We start from the raw sequence: 24,515 nt of genomic DNA, 5'->3' as shown, positions 1-24,515 counted from the left end.
TATATTTTTAAATGTGTATTTATAAATAAATTTATCAATTTGTATACATTTCATCATTACCATTGATTATCATCAACGTAACCAATAAATCTCAACAAATTGTTTTTTCTTAAAAATTGTTTAATTTTTAATATTAATATTTTCATATATTTAAATTTTAACCTCAAATATAAAAATGATATTCTTCCTAAAATAGAACTTTGGAATCCCTCTCTTGCACCCTTTTTAAGTTATGAATTATATGATTTGAAATTTAAGTAAAAAATAATTTTATGAAAAATAATATATATTTTTCAGCGTAAATCACATGATAATACAATTGTTGACACTTTTCGAACCAATGAGTGTGGTTCATCGTGCAGACAAGTTGAAGAATTAAAATATGGCTTCATATTAAATAGGGAGAGCAGATCATCCAATGGCTAGGTTTGACTGAAAAACAACGATACTGAAAAATGGCTATAAATAGATCAGACTAGACAAACGGCTAAGTTGACCAAGAACGGCTATATTTAACTATTCAAGATGTTTAATTATATAATATTATCACGCTGAAACAAATATTATTCTAATACCTATCATATGCTATTTAAGTGAAAAGATAATAAAATTTGAGTTACTACTAGGGAATATTTAAAATAAAATTATTGATATATAATACCATATCTAGGGAAATAATTGTTAGTAATAGAAAGGATTTAATAAAAACTAATAATAATTAATATTATATTATTATTATAATAATGTTATAGTATTAATCTTATTATTAATATAACTAATTAATATAAATTTTATAGTAAGGCTATTTAATTGGAATAAGAATTAATAGATCAAGGGATATTAGTAAATGTAGGATTAACTAAAATGATGTTAATTAATGTTAAATTATATATACTAGATCATTTTGATTAGTCATGAAAAGGGGAATGTCCCTATTAATATTTAATATATATTAAAAGTAAATATAGTGATAGTATTATTTTTATTATTAATGGTTAGGGCATCAATTTATTAGTAATCTAATAGGAACCTATATTAATAGTTCTAGGGAAATTAGTAACTGTAAGGATTTGTTGTGTTATTATTATTAATATAATAGTGTTATAATAATAGTATTTAATTAAAGGATGGGTTACTAATTAATATAAATTAGTAAAGTCTTATACTGGTAAATCAGTATAATATCTTATACTATATAAATTTATTAGTATTAATATCTTATACTATATAATCTAACCCACTAAAAATGGTAGGAAAACGATACTAACTTAAAAATAAGAATCCAAGGAAGATTTCCAAAGAGGATACAAAGAACTATATCTAACAAAAACAGGTTAAAGGATAACAAGGGGAAAAATCTTTAAAAATCTAGAACAAGTTAATAAAATAGGGAGGGGAGGAAGGGGAGGAAATGACTAGGAAGTGAGGGCCTAGACCCAGCAACTACTGATCTTCCAACTGTCATCCCTATTGAGATTTCTTGGCCTTCTTTCAATCTCAAGGGCTTCCCTAAATTTTCGGTGATGGAACTGTGAAACTCTAGCAATAACATTTGCCTCCTCAATACAAACATGATGTTTGGTCTTCTCCACATGCTCTACAAGTGCGGAAGACTTGGTTCTCCTATGTTTAAGGTTAGCTACATGATCACTAATTATTTGATTAATGAGCATCCAGTCTCACCAATATAGGTGGTCCCAGAAGATCCTTCACTAATCATAGGGACTTACGAATGGTGCTAAGGGGTCTAAAGGTTGAGGGAACATTACTCTTCTTAAGAATCCTCACAATCTTATTAGTGGTCCCTTGAATAAAAGGTAGATGCACCCCTGGGACTTGTATAGGATCCTTCACTGATCAGAGGGACTTACGAATTGTGTTAAGGGGTCTAAAGGTTGAGGGAACATTACTCTTGTTAAGAATCTTGACAATCTTATTAGTGGTCCCTTGAACAAAAGGTAGATGGACCCCTGGGACCTGTTCTTTAGGTTCTTTTGTAATTACCGAACTTTTGGAAGCTTTGAGGAAAGCCTTCTGACCCAAGTATCTACTATAACCATTCTCAACAAAGACATTAAGGAGATGGGATTTCTCTTTTCATCTGAGATCCTAGGGCATGACTAGTGAGGGTTTTGAGAACTCCCAACTTTTGAGCTGGGAAATGATGGGAACTGGCATGAAGATATTGCACTGTATGTGTTTTCTTCTGAAACACTTGGTGGGAGAAGGAACCATCAATATTCTTTGAAATAAGAATATCACGGAAAGGGAGGCAACCATCGACTTCCTGTTCCATGGTGAAGGATTGGTAGTTGAGATGATTGAAGAAGAGATCTAACTCCTCTTGGACATGAGACCAGATAACATTAGTGTCATCTACAAATATTTTCCGAAGCTTAAGTAGGAGGTGGGCCGAGGCCAAAGCCTTGGATTCAAAATCTTCCATCAAAAGAATAACAACGACAGGGGATAGGGGTGATCCCATGGCAACACCACAGGGCTTCTCAAAGAACTCGCCCTTAAAACTAAAGAAAGTGGATGTGAGACAGATTTCAACTAACCGAGTGGTATTAGGATCCATTAGGCAGTTGATCACCTCCATGGCCTCCTTTATAGGGATGCAGTGTAAAGGGAGACTACATCAAAACTAATAAGAATGTCCGTAGGGTCAAGCTTTATGTCTTTGAGCTCTTCAACAAAGGAAGTCGAGTCTTTGATGAAGTACTCTATACAACCAACTAAGGGTTTGAGCTTTAAGGCAAGGACTTTAGCTAGAAGGTAGGTAGGACCACCAATGGTGTTGACAATGGGTCTTAGGGGAGCCCCCTCCTTGTGAATCTTAGGGAGCCCATGAGACTTCTCTCAATGAGTTTATGGCAAAGGGAACTCACAGAGCTACTAGACTTGATGGCAAGTGCCATAACCCTAGAAATCTTCTTTAGCGAGTTTTTGGGAAGCTTTTTATAGCTTCCACTATTATAAGTATGTTCTAACATCTTATTGCGGTAATCTTCTTTGTCAAGAATGACAGTAGCCCCTCCTTTGTCAGCTTTCAGAACAACGATATCTTTGTTCTGGTTTAAGGATCTGAGAGCCACAAATTCTTCATTGCTAAGGTTTCTTTGAGGGGACTTTGGCTTCCTAAGGACAACAGCGCAATCCAGTCTAATAGTGTCCTTAATATTATCAGGTAAACTTCTAATCCTGAATTCCGTGTCAAAAATAATGTCATCTACTAGGATCTTCTTAAGGGCCAGGGAAAAGTTTAAACCTTTACCAAAAAGCTTAAAAACAGAAGGGGGAAAGGAGAAACTAGATAAATTGATAACTTTATTATTACGAGAGGGAGAGGGAAGATTAATATTATTATTATTACAATTCTTATTAAACATAAAATATTGTTTCTAACAAATTTGTTTAAAGTGCACCCTAATAAAGAGTAGAAAAAATGGTAGGATGAGTAGATGGGTAAGTAGTTGAATGGTTGTAGAATTGTGATGAATGATTAGATAAGATCATATCATTTACCTTCATCATCAAATTTCTAAAGTATGGATGATAATTGAGCATTTACCAAAGTACACAAAGCCAATTGGTTAACTTCCCTCATTCATTTCATTTCTCACTTAACTAATTTCCAAATAAAGTTTTAAAGTACCTAAAACCTTAAGTTAAAGGGGCTCAGAGCATTTCTCTGACTTCTGGAGGGACCGGACCCTCGACCCAATAACTTATAGGTCCTAAGTACTAAAAGGCCCCTTATAAGCATTCACCCCCTCCATAATTCACTCATTTCCCCTAAAAAATCCCTTTTCCTAAGGTAAAAGCACCATTTGCCTAGGGAAAGTAATCACCCCCAAGCAAACTCCATTTTTTCACAAAAACCCACAAATGCACATTTAGCCTAAGTTATAATGTTTTATGTGAAAATGTAAATAAATTTCAAAAACATTGTACTTAGCGCGCTTCGTTTTTCTGCTTTCATTCATATTAACTCCTAATTTTAATTATATGTATTAAATCCCAAAAACACCCCTTTCCCTTATATTTTATTAAACCCATATGTTAATATCTTGTCCCCGAAGGTTTGAAACATAAACTCTATTAGTGAATAATTAAGGGATTAATTAAGTCGATCAGCGACTAATTAATAACCATGACCCACTGCCAAATAAAAAAAATTAATTAATCAATCAGTGATTAATTAATAATCTATCCCCACCAATGAAATCGCTCCTGACGTCATTAAACCCCCATAATCCTTCATTAATTAAATCCCACTGATTTAAAAACCCCACCAAGCCCCTCCATTAAACCTCATATCAAATCATCGTCTCGATCACTGTGTGATCCGACCCCTTTTAATCCAATGGCTGATGCTCATATTGGGCGACCTCCGAAGGCTGACCTTTACTCGCCCAATATGGGTGGTTTCACTATTCACCCCGCTACTACTTGGTGCCCGATGAATGGAATCGGGTGGCCTCCCCCCAAAACCGCTCAAGCCCAAAAGTGGTGCGATATGATCCTGCTTACCGCCTCCCACTAAACAATAAAACATCGCATCCCCCACTTAACTCCAAATGTTTCTTTCTCCATGTACTCGCCAAAATATTGACTTTGTGAATAAAACTAAAAAACTCATTATTTTTAGTTTTACCATGCAAAAGATCGTTTAGACCTCCATGCAAGCACCAGAGCACGTACAACCATCAACCCACGTCCAACTACCAACCTGCTGAAGTTGTCGAAACTCCAGTCCATCCTTTCAGTACCATGCACTTCGTACAAATCGTGCACAGTCGCCCACCAAAACGTTTAGATCTGAAACCAGGTATTTACCCACATTCGCTGAGAAACCTTGTTTTATTCTCGAAACCTAGACTCAATTGCTTTAAATTACTAAGTAATTCAGTAAGATAGTTGCCCAGTGACTCTAAATACTCTGAATTAGACCAGTTTTCCCCAATTTCACTGAAAACCCTTCACCCCCCTCCTTGAATCCAAAAGAACCAAGGATGGATGCTCCCATTGCATTAACGTCCTACCAATTTCCACTCCCCACAGGGACTTAGACCATCTTCCCCTGACATATAAAGATTTTTAAATTAAAGATACCTCTCTCCAAGAATCCCCTTTGAAACTATACTGTAGGTACAGAGACCAGTATCTAAATCATGCATATAAAATAGGCCTTTGGGAGCCAGGTTTAGCCAAATACCAATTCCCTAGAGTTCATATCTTCCCAGAGATTATCCATTACTACCATATGAACTATAGTCATATCCAAAGAGCAGTGATGACCCCTGACCACTCTGTATTATTTACCATCACTGTTGAGTCCATAAATGAAATGCTTCAGTTGCAACCAGGCCAAAACCTGACCTCTCTTTCTGTTGGAGATTTGCTTAACAACTTCCCTGCACTCACCTCAATCAAATAGGCTTAGTTATTCCAGATCTTCATCAAGGAAGAGCAATACATTACAAAGGATCCTCCACCATACATATCTACCATATTCTCTAATCTTCGTAGAGACATCATAGACATGATGTCCAGTGTGTTAGGCCAAACTACAAGTGAATTTGTTGATGAAATTATCATAGCCTATATGTCCATTTACACTCCTTGACAGCCCCCAGTGACTATGCTAAGTTCATTGCAGATAAGATGCATGATCAATTCATGAGGATGGACAATGAAAGGGTGTTCAAATATTATTCAGTTTTATATAATCTATTCATGTATTATCAAGCTGATAAATTTCCAATCACACTCCAAAATCTTGATACCAGAGGCAACCCTAGATCAGTGGTCTTCTGGACATAATTAATCCATCAATATGACTCCCAATATTCTTATACTAATTTCATAGATCTCTTTGTGCACCCAATGGAAACTATGTTATTAGGAAGTCCTCCCCCAGAATCAGTGCAGATATTAGGAGGGTCCTATAGTTGTCACACTGAAATCAGAATATATGGATGTGAGTTGGCTCCCTACAAACTGCCCAGATACCTCCCCATGAGATTGTTTGCTCTGGAGTACTACAGGAAAATGATCAATTCAGATGAGGTGCATTTTGTGAAGGCCAAGAAGAAAGCTCAACTTAGGATAAAAGATCAGCTTGGCCCTTTCATATGTAATAGTAGGGAAGCAGGAAAGGAAGCAGAATTAATCCTCCAAAGGCTGAAACTGAAACAAAGTTTTATCTAGAATTATGACCCTTTAGAGTTCATTTGCAATAGGAGACAAAAGAATAAATTATCTCCTTATATCCACCATAGAATCCCTGAAATTGAACAGTATGCAAATAAGCTTGAATGGGTGGAAAACACTTTGGTAGACCGAGATAGCACAAAAACTACTATCAATAATGTATTGATTGATTTAGAAAGAATAATTGATGAATATTCATTTGTACAGGTGCCAAGAGAATCTCAATCTCAAATGCAATCACAGGAACATGGTGGGAAAACAGCAGAAGAAGGACCATTAGAGCAATCAGAGCCATCAAAGCAACCAGACGAATCAAAACAGCTAGAGATATTAGTAGAACTTTCTCATCTAGAACATATCATGAGAAATCCTCCTATTTTATGGACTCCTCTAAATGAGGAGAGGAATCTTCAAAGAGATAGAGAGGAGGCCACTCCTTCTAACAGACCTGTTGCCCAAACTTATGTCAAGAGGCAAAGGTTGAATCCATTTTCAGAACAGGAGTTTACTAAAGAAACAGTAGGAGTTGTAGGTACAGAAAGAGTAGAAAGCAGGAAAACCACACCCTCTGGAGGTACATAAGAACCTTCCACTTCACAAGGTCAAATTCTAGAGAGACAACATAGCATGGAAGTATCCTCATTCAGAACTCTAAGTTGCCAAAGCTAGGACATTAAGGAGAAATACAAAGAAATCAAGGCAAGAAATGAAAGATTGAAGGCCCAAAGTTATGCACACTACCTTAAAATGGCTCTAACAAATCAAATAAGACTAATGTCAGCCTTTGACATAAAGGGAGGTAAGATGCAAATGAGTTTCTCGAAACCAACTACATAGCAGCCTAGATCAATTGTAGATTACTTGAAAATAGACTTTGAAGTATTGGCAAAGGTATCCATCCTATTGAACAAATAGAATTACACAAGTAGACTGGGGAAATGGTCTACTCCACCTTAACCAGCAAGGAAATTGCAGCTCACTAACTCCAACTCACCAACTCCAAAATTTGTTGAATAATATATCAGCACAATTCCAGTTAGGGAAGGCCTCTTCACAGGTCAAGGGTACCAGAATAAAGTCGTTAGAGGAATTAGTCATAGAACTGGGGCATGATCCCAAGGATGTGAAAGCTACAGAAAAGCTTATTAAAAATAAAAATGATGACATAGCTGCACTAAAGAAGCAACTCAAAATTCCCCCTCTACATCATCCTCGGACAGCTGAAGTATTGGAAACTCAGAAGGAGGGAGAGCTTATGGACTTGGTCCTTAAGTTGAATGAACAATTTAAAGAAACAAAAAAAGATCTAGATAACTTGATACAGTCTAAGCAGAGTGATTTGGCCACCACTCCTCAGATTGTAATTTCTACAGTCTCTACAGCAATATCCTCCACATTGGCTTCTGCCTTAGCACCCACAATTCCACCAGCTATAGCATTTCTAGTTACAGGTACATCAATAGGCACAGGGGCATCTACAATCACAAGGACATCCATAGAAAAGACAACTAAATTGGTAAAATCCATGGAGGAAATGAGCATCCAGGCTACTAAGCTTAAAAATCTTAGAGAAAAAGTGTCAAGTTTGGAAACTGATTGCAAACTTGCACCGATACAATAGAAGGAGGAAGTTCAGAAGAATCAAAGAATGGGAGAAAGAATAAAATTCCTTGAAAAGGACTTGACATTACAAGAGCCACTTGGAGACATGAAGGAAATTCTTTGGGCCAACATCATTGATTCTATCAATGATGTTTGGCCATCTATTCAAGTAATCTTTGAACAAACTAAACTAGTAAAAGTGGCTACAGAAGAAATCCACAATACAAAGGAAGAGTTGGGAGATAAGCCTCAAGAGGCCAACCAACTGATAACATTTTTTAATAGAAAAAACAGGTACCAGCTTGATGAACTAGAAATAGAAGATAGAAATTTTTTTCGTCATAGAAATAAAGAAGGTTCTCACCAAAAGAAACCTAATGCTCAATCTGGAGAAAAGGTGCCAAAGCATCCAAGCTGATATTGATAGTTTTATGACAAAGTTTGGTATTTTAAGAGAAAAAGGACTTCCCGGTCCTATGTTAATAAATGACAAGTTGATGACCCAAGATGATTATGTTGAAAGATTAAACAAGTTGTCTAGCAGCCAAGCTAGTACTTCAGGAGTCAAAGCCCTACCCACTGGTAAGGTATTATATGATAGTTTGGAGAATCTGTTCTTTATAGAGCATGAGGTAAAGCACTTGTTCGTTAGTAGGCCAAATTTTTCCAAGTATACAGAAGCTGGCTAGATATACAGAAAGATGATAATGATGAAATTACCTGACAGTGAATGGTGGATGAAACTAACAGATTTACTATAAAGTTACTGCAGTAAATCTATATGGTAAGACATGGCTTCCAAGAAAAACAGGTAAGACGGGGTCAAAGCAGAACAGGTAAAGAGTATCAGTAGGTAGAAGACATAAAGTAAATCCAGCACATAAGTATCAAACAACTAAAAGAGCCAAATCCGAATTGCAACAACCAGCATAGTCATAATAAAAGGGACAGTAAGAAGGCAGTTCTCCATCTATATCTATCTTCGTGTTGAAGATAATTTTGGTTTCCTAAAATAAATATCATCTTGTTAGGAGATAGTTTGTAACATATTTTGTATAAATACTTCACAAATTGAAGTAATTAGGGTGGATTACAATACATTTCTGTAGACATTTTATATTGAGCCAAGGAGCTATTGTATTTAAGACTGGACTGGTTTTGCTGGATATGAAATAAAGCTAAGGACATTTCATTGGATTCTTGTGCACAATTGGAACAAATAAGTATTATCTCTTCATGTTTAAATATTGTTTTCTCTTCATGTTATGAATATTCATATGTGTTTATTATGAAATCTGAAAAGTAAACAAGGAATGATATCGCAAAATTAACTTAAATACTCTTTGTTTTAATTGTTTACTTTTTATATGTTTTCTACTAAAATATCTTGGTTTGGGAATACTTAATTGCTCCCTTACTTCCATAGTTTATCCCACCCCCCCCCCCCCCCCCCCCCCTTTGGTCTATAGTAAAGGATTCTTCATTGCCCTTTGCCCTAGTTAGGACTACCTCATCCATTTGAACCTGTAGATTTGCTTTCGTTGTGCTAGCCTGCCATGTGAACTCTTACCTTAGTAATTGATTAGATCCAGTTCAGCCACTCTTGAATGACTCCATAGCCTAATGGCCTGAATACTTGCTCTTCCCATCTGTTTTCTTAATTCCACCACCCAATCAAAACAAAACATCATGAGCACTAATAACTAGCCTGAAATATACCAGAAAAAAGGTTAAATCATAAAGAGAGAGCCCTCTCTGGACTTAGGTTGGCTAGAACCTGAGTCTAAAATATTAGGTTTATGGTTACCTCAGACTATTCCTTCTTTGATAACTTCTAGGGAAAACATCTGAGTGATAACATAGTGGCAACCATACTGGGGATTCAAAACCCTCAGTCTTAATAAACCTTTGAGAAATTCAAATTTTTACTTTTAAGCCTCTTAAAGGATTATTAGAAGTTATTTAAAAAAAAAATCATTAAAAAGCAAAATAATTAGAAAATGCTCGAAATCTAGCTTCCAGGAGAACTCACTATAACAGGGCTAACACTGATCCAAATCCTCCCCTTGTATTTGAAAATCCCAACCTTATTCCGAGAATAATCAGAAGACAAGATAGTTCAGTAAGCCCAAGACCTGTATTTAGATCCAATTCCTGTCCCAATGAGTGGTTGTTCATTGAAGACCTCCCTTTTGATGAGTATTTTGACCTTTCCCTATTTAGAACCAAGTTTGAGAGTGCACTTGAGGACATAGTTCTAGATCCAGAATTTATAGCAGAACTTGAAGTTTAGAGGGAAAACTTGTCAATTGATCAGTATCTTTTGAATTCACCTTAGTCATCCCTTACAACTGATAGAATCCCTAAACTTTCTGAAACAGCTTCAACATCTTTTAGTTCATCATCATTTCCTCACATTTCTGAAGTTCATTTCTCATCTCCATTCATACCTTCACTTCCCCATTAGCCTATCACTACCCATCAAACACCCATTACCCTTGTTACCCCAAGTTCCCATGCTATCCCAAATCCTCTTGTTACCACAGCTCCTATTCTCAATCCTCTCCAACCTAGAGCTATAGCACTCAGATATGCCCCCCTTGTGATGCTTGCTCCTCAAGTTCCTTACCAACTGATTATCAGAGTAAAATTACCTTATTCGATGGCACTGGATCTCACACAACACAAAAGCACACAGAAAATATGACAGATTATTTTGAACTGCATGAAATTGACATAGGAGATATCCAAATGAGAATCTTTGTCCAAACTCTAATTGGAGAAGTGACAAAATGGTTTAGATCTTTGCCTCCTCAGAGTATAGATAGTTTAGAATTTCTTTGCCAGGAATTTTTAAATAGGTGGGAGAAGAAAAAGAACCCTCTTCAAATTCTTTCTGAATATGAAAACCTCAAGAGGGGACCAAATGAAATTGTTCAGGACTATTGTACTAGGTTTTACAATGTATATAATGCAATACCACTTGACCTTAGGCCTCCATTTGGCTTAGCCCTGATTAAGTTTCCAAACGGATTTGACACTAACATGGCTTTTCAACTTAGAGAAAGGAATCCCCCAACCTTAGAAGATATGCAAAGTGTAGTAGTTAGTGTAGAAGCTAATATGCAATCCAGAAGGGATAGGGTTAGAAATGAAAGAAGAACACCTGTGAAAGATGAAACTTCACCCTTTAATCAAAAAATGGAAGCCTTAGCTAAAGGAATGGAAAGATTAATGGATAGGATAAAAGTCATTGAAAGGAAACCTCACTGGGATAACCAACAGGCTCCTCCAATAAGGAATCCAAACTTTAGGAAGAACCAGAACCAAAATACTGGTAAAAATGGGCCTGATCAAAACATTAGACCTCCTTTCCAAGAAAAATTTTCTGACACTTCCCATCAAGAAGACCCTGAGCTAGGCAACCAAATTAATTTAATGGGGTTAGGTGATGAGGAAATGGTCTTTTTTACTTAGGATGACCAAGAGCTATAAATGCTTTAGTAGTTGCAAACCCAAACTGGAGAATCTTTTGACTATAAGTAAGGGTATGACTCTTCTATCCTCAAAGTGCACAAACAGTACAATTTGAGAATCAAAAAGAACACTGACGTTCCAGACCAAAATAAGAAAGCAGTACCTAATCAGCCGAAGAAAGTGAAAGTTGCTCCAGTTACAAAAACTCTACAAAACCTTTCTATATCAAATCAAAACCCCCCCAGTCCCACCATTGAAGATGTGATCAATGACCAAACTCCTAATGAGCAACCTTCCACTTCAGTCCCCTTCAAGGGAACAATGGAACAACCTCTAGAAATCGTATTAGAAAATCCAATTAAGAATACCCCAGACATTGAAAAAGAAGAACATACTACTCCTAACCCTGTTGTTAAGGTTTCAAATGTTCAAAAAGACAAAACCCCTTTGACTTTCAATTTGGGAGCAGAGGTGGCCAAACTTAAAATCTCAGTCCCTTTAACACAATTGGTTAAACATGAAACTTATAGATCTCAGATAAGTAAATCTTTAAACTTCGTTGAGAATGAAGACTCTGTTAACTTATTTGATGAGAAACCTGAGCTAATTTTTGTCCTGATGTTAATGGAAAACTAGTGGAAGGAGGGATACCACCCTTCTACATTAGCCTTAACATCCATGATAAAATCCTACATAATGCCATGCTAGACTCTGGTGCTTCACACAATCTTATGCCTAATTTTGTTATGGAGAAGCTAAACTTGGATATCACTAGACCTTACAAGGACCTGTTTTTATTTGATTCATTGCAAGTTAAGTGCCTAGGACTTATAAAAGATTTGTGTGTTTCCCTAGTGCAGTACCCTGCTAAGACCATACTTATGGACATAGTTTTTGTTGATATACCACCTAAGTATGGTATGTTGTTGTCTAGATCTTGGGGTGCCAAACTCCAGGGATCTCTGCAACTTGACATGTTGTATGCTACCATATCAGTCTTTGGACATCCAAAGAAATTGTATAGAGAGACTCTGATGAAGTATGTAGTGAGTACCCAAGAGAGACCTCAAAACTCTCCTATATATTCAATGTATTCTGATATTTATTCTTTCATTATTTACAATGCCGAATCTAACCAAGAAGATACTTCAAACAACATAATAGCATAACCAAAAGAAATTACAGTATTAAAAGAAAACCAGAGTGTCCAAATTCAAGAAATGCCAGATAATAAAGATGACCAAGATACATGAATCAAAGAAGATTTTGTTCCCCTAGACAGTAAGAATTATGAACATGAAATTCTATGGCATCTTGAATTCGATGGGTCAGTTAACAAATTAGGTGCAGGATTAGGTGTATGGATTTACAACTTAGAAACTAATCATTTAGAAGGTCATGCCTAAAAATTGAACTTTAAATGTACAAACAACATGGCCAGGTACGAAGCACTTATGTTAGGTCTGAAACTAGTCAAAAGGTTAGGAGCCATAAGAGTCTCTATTATGGGAGATTTTGAGTTGGTAATAAAACAAATTAATGCTGTTTATATGACTAGGGATCCTAGGCTAGGATTTTATAGAGGAACAGTTGTAGAAATACTAAATACCTTTTTAGAAACCAAGCTTGCTACTATTCCAAGAAAACGCAATATACAAGCTCACAACTTAGCTATGTTTGCTAGTACTTGCAAGTTGCATGTTTAACCTAATCATTAGTACACTACTGAGGTTAGGCACAGACCTTCTATTTTTGACAACTTAAAGAACTGCCAAGTATTCAATAATGACCAACAAATTGGATGAGGAATTTGTAGATAGCAACATAGACACAGACATAACCTTAGATTTTTATTACCTTGATAAAATAGAAATTAACAAAGTAGAAGATGACTAGATATATAGATTTCATCCCACAAAGTTTACAAAATCAGATATTCGAAACCTAAAACAAATGGAAATTGATGAAGCAATCGATGAAGAATCTGAAGTCATCAACCTTAAAGACAATTTTTGCCCAAAGGATTAACTCCTTTGGAGGACTTATTTGAGTCAAAAAATGTTCCTAGAAAGCCAAAAATGGAACCCTTAAAATCAAACATTGAGGAATGTAACATAGGCTCTGAAGAAGATCAAAAACTGATAAAACTTTCAAAATCATTACCTCTCAATGAAAAAGTGAAATATATGGAACTGTTAAAGGAATTCCAAGATGTTTTTTCCTAGAATTATGAGGACCTTAAGTCCTATGATACCAGCATAATACAACACACCATTCCCTTGAAAGAAAACCATAAACCCTTTAGACAAAAGCTTAAAAGGATTAACCCTTTCCTATTGCCTTCCATCGAAAAAGAGATCAAAAGAATGTATGAAGCTAAAATTATTGCACCTATTAGATTCTTATATTGGGTCTCTAATTTGGTATCTACAAGAAAGAAAACTGGCAAAATTAAACTGTGTGTTGACCTTAGGAATTTAAATAAATTATTACTCAAGGATAACTACCCTCTTCCTAAAATGGATCACATATTATAGAGGGTAGTAGGTTCAACCAGAATCTCATTGCTAGATGGATTTTATGGTTACAACCAAAGCCTAGTCCACCCAGATGATCAGGAAAAATTGCATACACTACTCCATGGGGCACTTTCATGTATGTGAAAATGCCTTTTGGGTTAAAAAATGCAGGGGCCACCTTTCAAAGAGCAATGGACATAGCCTTTGCTAAGGAAATCCATGACTTCTTGGTAATATTCATAGATGATATCACAATATTCTCTAAATCAGATCAACAACACCTCGGTCATCCCAAGCAAGTCTTAACCAAGTGCAGGAAGTTGGGAATCTCTCTGAATCCTAAAAAATCTTTATTTGGGTTGGAAGAGGGGAAATTACTAGGCCACATTATCTCCAAAGATGGTATCCGGATCGACCCAACAAGAATTGAAGCCATTTTGCAGATACCATATCCTAGGAACATCAAATAACTACAAGCATTTTTTGGCAAAATAAACTTTTTGAGAAGATTTGTCTCTAACTTAGCTGAACTAATTAGATTACTGAACAACATGTTAAAGAAAGATTCGACAATTAAATGGACTTTAGAGTCTAAAAGGTCTTTTGAATATATAAATTTAGCCTTAACACAAACACCAGTTCTCATCAATCCAATGTTTGATAGGGAGTTCATCATTTTTTCTTTCACCTCAAAACATACAATTGTTACAGTCCTACTACAAAATAATGATCAGGGATTTGAACAACCAATAGCCTTCTTTAGTAAATCCCTGAGAGATGCACCTTTAAAGTATAATATAATGGAAAAGCAATATTTGGCTCTAGTTAAAGCTATTAAAGATTTTAGAGTTTATATATCGTACTCTCATATAGTAGCTTATGTTCCCAATGTTGTAGTCAAATACATTCTAACTCAAGATGGACCAAATGGAAAGAGAGGGAAATTGAAAGCTACCATATTAGAATATGATTGAGAAATTAAACCTACAAAATTGATCAAAGGCCAAGGTTTAGCCAAGCTCATGGCTAAATCAAACTGTCAGGCCCTAGACATAAATTTCATTGTAGAATTGGATAATGAAGAGGAGATGGCGACTCCACAGATCAGTCAGGCCTTTACAGATTCACCATGGTATGTTGACATAATATACATTCTACAAAATATTCAAGCTCCTCCTGAGTTGTCCAGAACTAAAATTAGGTTCTTAAAAATGAAATCTTTAAATTTTTGCATAATTGACAAAGCTTTATTTTGGAAAGATCACGAAGGCATCCTTCTGAATTGTTTGTTAAAGGAAGAATCTGAAAAAATCTTGCAAGAGTTTCATGCAGGTGATTCTGGGAGACATCTTTACTAGAAGACCACAACTAATAAAATCTTAAGAGCTAGTTTTTACTGGCCCACTCTGTTTTCTGATGTGAAGAATTTTGTAACGTCATGCCACAAATGTTAGGTTTTTGAAGGAAAATAAAAGCTATTGCCATTACCTTTGAAACCTATATCTACTGAAACACCATTTCAACAGTGGGGTCTTGACTTCATTGGTGAAATTCATCCCCCTTCCGCTGCCCAACATAGATGGATCTTGACTGCCATAGATTATTTTACAAAGTGGATAGAAGCCATACCCTCACGACAAGCTACTGATATTGTCATAATAGGTTTCCTTGAGGCCAATATTTTGTCTGGATTTAGTTTCCCCACCAAAATCATCACAGATAATGTAGAAACCTTTAAATCAAAGAGGATGATTGATTTCTGTAACAAATATCACATAACCCTGGGTCACTCCACAATGTACTATCCCCAAGGAAATGGACTTGTAGATTCTTGCAATAAGAGCTTAATGAATATGATCAAAAAATTGTTGGAAGATAACAAGAAACCCTAGAACAAGAAGCTAGTAAATGCCTTGAGGGCAGATAGGCTGACCACAAAGAAATCCATTGGTACCAGTCCCTACAAGCTAGTCTATGGAATGGAGGATGTCTTCCCATATTATTTGGGAACACCAGTGATGAAATTACTCCAAGAAGCACAGGTTGAGCCAAATGATATTCAAAGGAGGATCAACCAGACAATTAACTTGCAGCAGACCAAGGAAGAAGTTTATATCAGATCCCAAGTTGTGCAGGAGAGAATCAAGAAAGCTTTTGACAGAAGGACCAAGGTAGAAGATTTATATCTAGGAGATAAAGTTCTGTAATGGGACTCAAGAAGGGAGGAAAAAGGTAAACATGGGAAGTTTGACCTCCTATGGAAAGGCCCTTAGATCATTTATGCTTTGAAAGGTAATAATGCTTATCTCCTCAAAGAATTGGATGGTGTAGAAGTAGAAGGAGGACCAGTCAATGGTCGAATGCTTAAGCACTATATAGATCCCAGTCACTGATTTCACTAATCACTTGTACATATTTTATTTTTCACAAAGTTTAGTGTTGATTGGATGGTAATTTTGGAGTTGAAGCCCAAAGAGAAGGCCCTAAGCTTCAAAAGTTTCACTATCATAAATATCAATAAAGAAACAAAGTAAAAGGGAAAAGTTGTAGAGTAAAATCATAGTAATTCAGAAGGCCATTGATCTACTAGTTCTTGAAATTTCACCAGGAAATGCCATCCCCAAGTGGAGCCACTGTTATGTTCCTATACCAATAGGAGTCATAATTTTTTAATAGATGAGATCAAATCTGTAATATGTACATACCTTTGCTTCCCGCAAATGTTTTCCATATTTGAAAAATTGAAAAAATAAAAAAAATGTAAAGAGGGTATGTCCTAAAAGAAAAATCAAAGGACAAAAAGAAGAAAAAGGTCAAAAAGATGAAAAATGAATCCCAAGGAAAAAGAAAAGAACCATGAAAGTGTGCAAGTCAAAATGGCACTGCTAGCCCCAAGGGTTAGCTCAATCGGTCAAGCCGGGGCCTCGCCAATGGGAGGTCACAGGGTCGAAACTCGAAAGCTCTTGGGGTTAGGTCTGTGATGGCCGAGGGGTGTGACCCCCTTCGGGTGGGGTCCACCCTAGAGACTTCCGATCCTGGACGTAGCGGACCACTGACCGTGGTATCCGTGAACCAGAAGTGAAAAAAAAAAAAATAATAATAATAAAAAAAAAAAAAAAAAAAAAAAGGTCAAAATGGCACTGCCATTTACTTTTGATATAGAATAAAAAGATTGTGTGTAGCTTGTTACCTTTGCCATAATCCATGGATAGTCAAAATGTTTAAACTTGGCTATTTCATGTTTCCAATTCCATGCTTATAGATAGAGAAATAAAATCTGACTAAAGAAAGTAATCTTGGCAGATAAGTAGATAGGTAGGGTTAGTAAAAGTAGCTCAACTATTCAATCTGAGCTCTTGGATGTAAAAAGGTTAGACTTAGATAGATTACTTATGTAAAAAGAAATGAAAGGTTTTAATAAGGGTTTGCCAGCTTAAGTGCACCCTAATAAACATTAGAAAAAATATTAGGATGTGTACATGGGTAAGTAGTTGAATGGTTGTTGAATTGTGATGAATGATTAGATAAGATCATAACATTTACCTTCATCATCAAATTTCTAAAGTATGGATGATAATTGAGCTTTTACCAAAGTACACAAAGCCATTGGTTAACTTCCCTCATTCATTTCATTTCTAACTTAACTAATTTCCAAATAAAGTTTTAAAGTACCTAAAACCTTAAGTTAAATGGGGCTCAGAGCATTTCTCTGACATCTGGAGGGACTGGACCCTCGACCCAATAACTTATAGGTCCTAAGTACTAGAAGGCCCCTTATAAGCATTCACCCCCTCCATAAATTCACTCATTTCCCCTAAAAAATCCCTTTTCCTAAGGTAAAAGCACCATTTGCCTAGGGAAAGTAATCACCCCCATGTAAAATCCATTTTTTCACAAAAACCCACAAATGCACATTTAGCCTAAGTTATAATGTTTTATATGAAAATGTAAATAAATTTCAAAAACATTGTACTTAGCGTGCTTCGTTTTTACGCTTTCATTCATATTCACTCATAATTTTAATTATATGTATTAAATCTCAAAAAACCCCTTTCCCTTATATTTTATTAAACCCCTATGTTAATAATCCCACCCTCGAAAGTTTGAAACATAAACTCTATTAGTGAATAATTAAGGGATTAATTAATTCAATTAGTGACTAATTAATAACCATGACCCACCACCGAATAAAAAAAATTAATTAATCAATCAATGATTAATTAATAATCTGTCCCCACCAATGAAATCGCTCCCGACGTCATTAAACCCCCATAATCCTACATTAATTAAATCCTACCACATTAAAAACCTCGCCAGGACCCTCCATTAAACGTCATATCAAATCATCGCCCTGATCACTATGCGATCTGACCTCTTTTGATGCAACGATCAATGCTTATATCAGGCGACCTCCGAAGGCCGACCTTTACCCACTTAATATGGGTGGTTTCACTATTCACCCCGCTGCTACGTGGTGCCCAATGAATGGCATCGAGCGGCCTCCCCCAAAAGCCACTCAAGCCCAAAAGCAGTGCGATATGATCCCACTTATAGCATCCCGCTAAACAACAAAACCTCATATCCCCCACTTAATGCTAAATGTCCCTTTCTCTGTGTACCCACCAAAATATTGAGTTTGTGAATAAACTAAAAAACTCATTGTTTTTAGTTTTATCGTGCAAAATACCATTCAAAACTCCATGCAAGCACCAGAGCACGTACAACTGTCAACCCACATCCAACCGCTGACCTACTAAAGCTGCCGAAACTCCAGTCCATCCTTTCAGTCCCGTGTGCTTCCTGAAAACTGTGCACAGTTGCCCACCAAAACCTTCAAAGCTGAAACCAGGTATCTACCCAAATTTGCTAAGAAACCTTTTTTAATTCCCAAAACCTAGACTCAATTTCTTTAAATTACTAAGTAATTCAGTAAGACAGTTGCCCAGTGACTCCAAATACTCTGAATTAGACCAGTTTTCCCCAATTTCACTGAAAACCCTTCGACCCCATCCTTGAATCTACAAGAACCAAGGATGGATGCTCCCATTGCATTGAATGTCCTACCAATTTCTACTCCCCATAGGGACTTAGACCATCTTCCCCTAGCAGATAAATATTTTCAAATTAAAGATACTTCTATCCAAGAATCCTCTTTGAAACTATACTGCAGCTACAGAGACTAGTACCTGAATCATGTAGATAGAATAGGCCTTTGGGATTCAGGTTTACCCAAATACCAATTCCCCATAGTTCATATCTTCCCAGAGATTATCCATTACTGCCATATGAACTATAGTCCTATCCAAAGAGCAGTGATGACCCCTGACCACTCTGTACTATTTACCATCACTGTTGAGTCCATAAATGTAATGCTCCAATTGCAACCAGGCCAAAACTTGACCTCTCTTTCTGTTGGAGATTTTCTTAATAGATTCCCTATACTCACCTCAATCAAATAGGCTCAGTTATTCTAGACCTTATTCAAGGAAGAGCAATACATTCCAAAGGATCCTCCACCATACATATCTACCATATTCTCTAATCTTGGTAGAGACATCATAGACATGATATCCAGTGTATTAGGCCCGACTACAAGTGAATTTGTTGATGAAATTATTATAGCCTTTATGTCCATTTAAACTCCTAGACAGCCCCCAGCCATCATGTTTGACTATGCTAAGTTCATTGTAGATAAGATGCATGATCAATTCATGAGGATGGACAATGAAAGGGTGTTCAAATATTCTTCAGTTTTATATCATCTATTCCTGTATTATCAAGCTGATAAATTTCCAATCACACTCCAAAATCTTGATATCAGAGGCAACCCTAGATCAGTGATCTTCTGGACTTCATTAATCCACCAATATGACTCTCAAAATTCTTATACTAATTTGATAGATCTCTTTGTGCACCCAATGGAAACTATGTTATTAGGAAGTCCTCCCCCTAGAATCAGTGTAGATATCAGGAGGGTGCTATAGTTGTCCATGCAATATAGAGTGGGGGATTGGTACTTGTACCAAAACCACACTGAAATGAGAATATATGGATGTGAGTTGGCTCCCTACAAATTTCCCAGATACCTCCCCATGAGATTGTTTGCTCTGGAGTACTATAGGCAAATGATCAATTCAGATGAGGTGCATTTTATGAAGGCCAAGAAGAAAGCTCAACTTAGGATAAAAGATCATCTTGGCCTTTTCATACGTAACAATAGGGAAGTAGGAAAGGAAGCAGAATTAATCCTCAAAATGTTGAAATTGAAACAAAAATTTATCTGGAATAATGACCCTTTAGAGTTCATTTGCAATATGAGGAAAAAGAACAAATTGTCTCCTTATATCCACCATAGAATCCCTGAAATTGAATAGTATGCAAATCATCTTGAATGGGTGGAAAACACTTTGGTAGATCGAGATAGCACATAAACTACTGTCAATAATGTATTGATTGATTTAGAAAGAAGACTTGATGAAGATTCATTTGTATAGGTGCCAGGAGAATCTCAATCTCAAAGGCAATCATATGAACACAGTGGGAAAACAGTAGAAGAAAGACAATCAGAGCAACCATAACCATCAGAGCAATTAGAGGAATCAAAATAGCCAAAGATATCAATAGAACTTGCTCAGCCAGAACATATCATGGGCAATCCTCCTATTTTACGGACTCCTCTAGATGAGGAGAGGAATCCTAAAAGAGATAGAGAGGAGGCCACTCCTTCTAGAAGACCTGTTTCCCAAACTTATGTCAAGAGGCAAAGGTTGAATCCATTTTTAGAACAAGAGTTTACTGAAGAAATAGCAGGAGTTGCAGGTATAGAAAGAGTAGAAAGCAGGCATACCACACCCTCTGGAGGTACACAAGAACCTTCCACTTCATAAGCTCAAATACTAGAGAGACAATAGAGCATGGAAGTATCCTCATTCAGAACTCCAAGTGGCCAAAGCTAGGACATTAAAGAGAAATACAAAGAAATCAAGGCAAGAAATGAAAGATTGAAGGCCCAAAGTTATGCACACTACCTTAAAATGGCTCCAACAAATCAAACAAGGCTAATGTCACCCTTTGACATAAAGGAAGGTAAGATGCAAATGAGTTTCTTGAAACCAACTACACAATAGCCTAGATCAATTGTAGATTATTTGAAAATAGACTTTGAAGTATTGGCAAAGGATATCCATCCTATTGACCAAATAGAATTACACAAGTAAACTTGGGAAATGGTCTACTCCACCTTAACCAGCGAGGCAATTGCAGCTCACCAACTCCAAAATTCACTGAATAATATACCAGTGCATTTCCAGTTAGAGAAGGCCTCTTCACAAACCAAGGATACGAAAATAAATTCGTTAGAGGACTTAGTCATAGAACTGGGGCATGATCCCAAGGATGTGAAAGCTGCAGAAAATCTTATTAAAAAGAAAAATGATAACATAGTTGCACTGAAGAAGCAACTCAAAGTTTCCCCTCTACGTCATCCTCAGACAACTAAAGTATTGGAAACTCAGAAGGAGGCAGAGCTTATGGACTTAGTCCTTAAGCTGAATGAACAATTGAAAGAAACAGAAAAAGATCTAGATAACTTGATACAGTCTAAGCAGAGTGAGTTGGCCACCACTCCTCAGACTATAATTCCTACAGTCTCTACAGCAGTACCCTCCACATTGGCTACTGCCTTGGCACCCACAGTTCCACCAGCTACAGTGTTGCCAGTTACAGGTACATCGGCAGGCACAAGGGCATCTACAAGCACAGGGAAATCCACAGAAAAGACGGATTAATTGGTAAAATCCATGGAGGAAATGAGCGTCCAGGCTACTGAGCTTAAAAATCTTAGAGAAAAAGTGTCAAGTTTGGAAATTGATTGCAAACTTGCACAGATACATCAGAAGGAGGAAGTTCAGAAGAATCAAAGAATGGGAGAAAGAATAAAATTCCTTGAAAAGGACTTGACATTACAAGAGCCACTTGGAGACATGAAGGAAATTCTTTGGGCCAACATCATTGATTCTATCAATGATGTTTGGCCATCTATTCAAATAATTTTTGAACAAACTGAACTAGTAATAGTGCCTACAGAAGCAATCCACAAGACAATGAAAGAGTTGGGAGATAAGCCTGAAGAGGCCAACCAACTGATAACATTTTTGAAAAGCAAAAAAGGTACCAGCTTCATAAACTAGAAATAGAAGATAGAACAACAACCTTCATAGACATAAAGAAGGTTCTCACTGAAAGGAACCTGATGCTCAATCTGGAGAAAAGGTGCCAAAGCATCCAAGCTGATATTGATAGTTTTATGACAAAGTTTGGTATTTTAAGAGAAAAAGGACTTCCCAGTCCTATGGTAATAAATGACAAGCTGATGACCCAAAATGATTATGTTGAAAGATTAAACAAGTTGTCCAACAGCCAAGCTAGTACCTCAGGAGTCAAAGCCCTGCCCATTGGTAAGGTATTATATGATAGTTTGGAGAATCTGTTCTTTATAGAGCACGAGATGAAGCACTTGTTCGTTAGTAGGCCAAATTTTTCCAAGTATACAGAAACTGGCGAGATATATAGAAAGATGATAAGGATGAAATTACTTGACAATGAATGGTGGATGAAACTAACAGCTTTACTGTAAAGTTACTGCAGTAAATCTATATGGTAAGACATGGCTGCCATAAAAATAGGTAAGACAGAGTCAAAGCAGAACATATAAAGAGTATCAATAGGTAGAGGACATAAAGTAAATCCAGCACATAAGTATCAAACAACTGAAAGAGCCAAATCTGAATTGCAACAGCCAACACAATCATAATAAAAAGGACAGTAAGAATATAGTTCTCCATCTGTCTCTATCTTCGTGTTGAAGATATTTTTGGTTTCCTAAAATAAATCTCATCTTGTTAGGAGATATTTTGTAACATTTTTTGTATAAATAATTCACAAATTGAAGTAATTAGGGTGGATTAGAATACATTTATGTATACATTTTATATTGAACCAAGGAGCTATTGTATTCAAAACTGGATTGGTTTTGTTGGATATGAAATAATGCTGAGGACATTTCACTGGATTCTTATGAACAGTTGGAACAAATAAGTATTATCTATTCATGTTTAAATATTGTTTCCTCTTCATGTTATGCATATTCATATATGTTTCTTATGAAATCTGAAAAGTAAACAAGGAATGATATCTCAGAATTAGCTTAAATGCTCTCTGTTTTAACTGTTTACTTTTTATATGTTTTCTACTAAACTATCATGGTCTGGGAATCCTTAATTTCTCCCTTACTTCCATATTTTAACCCCACCCACCCCCCCCCCCACTTTGGTCCATAGTAAAGGATTCTTCATTGCCCTTTGCTACTGATCATCCTTCCTTTCTTCATCTTAATCCCAACTAAGGATCCTTCATTGCCCTTTGCCCTGGTTAGGACTACCTCATCCATTTGAACCTGCATATTTTCTTTCGTTGTGCTAGCTTACCCTATGAACTCTTACCTTAGTAATTGATCAGATCTAGTTCAACCACTCTTGATTGACTCTATAGCCCAATGGCCTAAATACTTGCTCTGCCCATTTGTTTTCTTAATTCCACCACCCAATCAAAACAAAACATCATGAGCACTAATAACTAGCCTGAAATCTACCCAAAACAAAGTTAAATCATAAAGAGAGAGCCCTTTGTGGACTTAGGTTGGCTAGAACCTAAGTCTAAAAGATTAGGTTTGTGGTTACCTCAAACTATTCCTTCTTTGATAACTTCTAGGGAAAACATCTGAGTGATAAGAGTCAAGACAAGTTGAAGAATCAGAATATGGCTACATATTAAATAGGGAGAGCAGATCATCCAATGGCTAGGTTTGACTGAAAAATCACTATAAATAGATCAAACTATACAAACGACTAAGATTGACCAAGAATGGCTATATTTGACTATTCAAGATGTTTAATTATATAATATTATTATGCCCAAACAAATATTATTCTAATACCTATCATATGCTATTTAAGTGAAAGATAATCAAATTTGAGTTACTACTAGGGAATATTTAAAATAAAATTGTTGATATATAATACTATATCTAGGGAAATAATTGTTAGTAATAGAAAGGATTTAATAAAAACTAATAATAATTAATATTATATTATTATTATAATAATGTTATAGTATTAATCATATTATTAATGTAACTAATTAATATAAATTTTATAGTAAGGCTATTTAATTGGAACAAGAATTAATAGATCAAGGGATATTAGTAAATGTAAGGATTAACTAAAATGATTTTAATTAATGTTAAATTATATATACTAAATCATTTTGATTAGTCATGAAAGGGGAATATCCCTATTAATATTTAATATATATTAAAAGTAAATATGGTGATAGTATTATTTTTATTATTAATAGTTAGGGTATAATGGTTAGGGTATCAATTTATTAGTAATCTAATAGGAACCTATATTAATAGTTCTAGGGAAATTAGTAACCGTAAGGATTTATTGTGTTATTATTATTAATATAATAGTGTTATAATAATAGTATTTAATTAAAGGATGGGTGACTAATTAATATAAATTTATTACTAAAGTCTTATGCTGATAAATTAGTATAATATCTTATACTATATAATCTAACCCATTAAAAAAGGTAGGAAAAGGATAGTGACTTGAAAATAAGAATTCAAGGAAGATT

This window comes from Pinus tabuliformis, chromosome 1_1 (assembly GCF_031772625.1).
Source record: "Pinus tabuliformis cultivar Carrire ecotype Pingquan chromosome 1_1, CPIR1, whole genome shotgun sequence".
NCBI lineage: Eukaryota > Viridiplantae > Streptophyta > Pinopsida > Pinales > Pinaceae > Pinus > Pinus tabuliformis.
The sequence above is the reverse complement of the archived record's forward strand: the minus strand, read 5'-3'. Positions refer to the sequence as shown.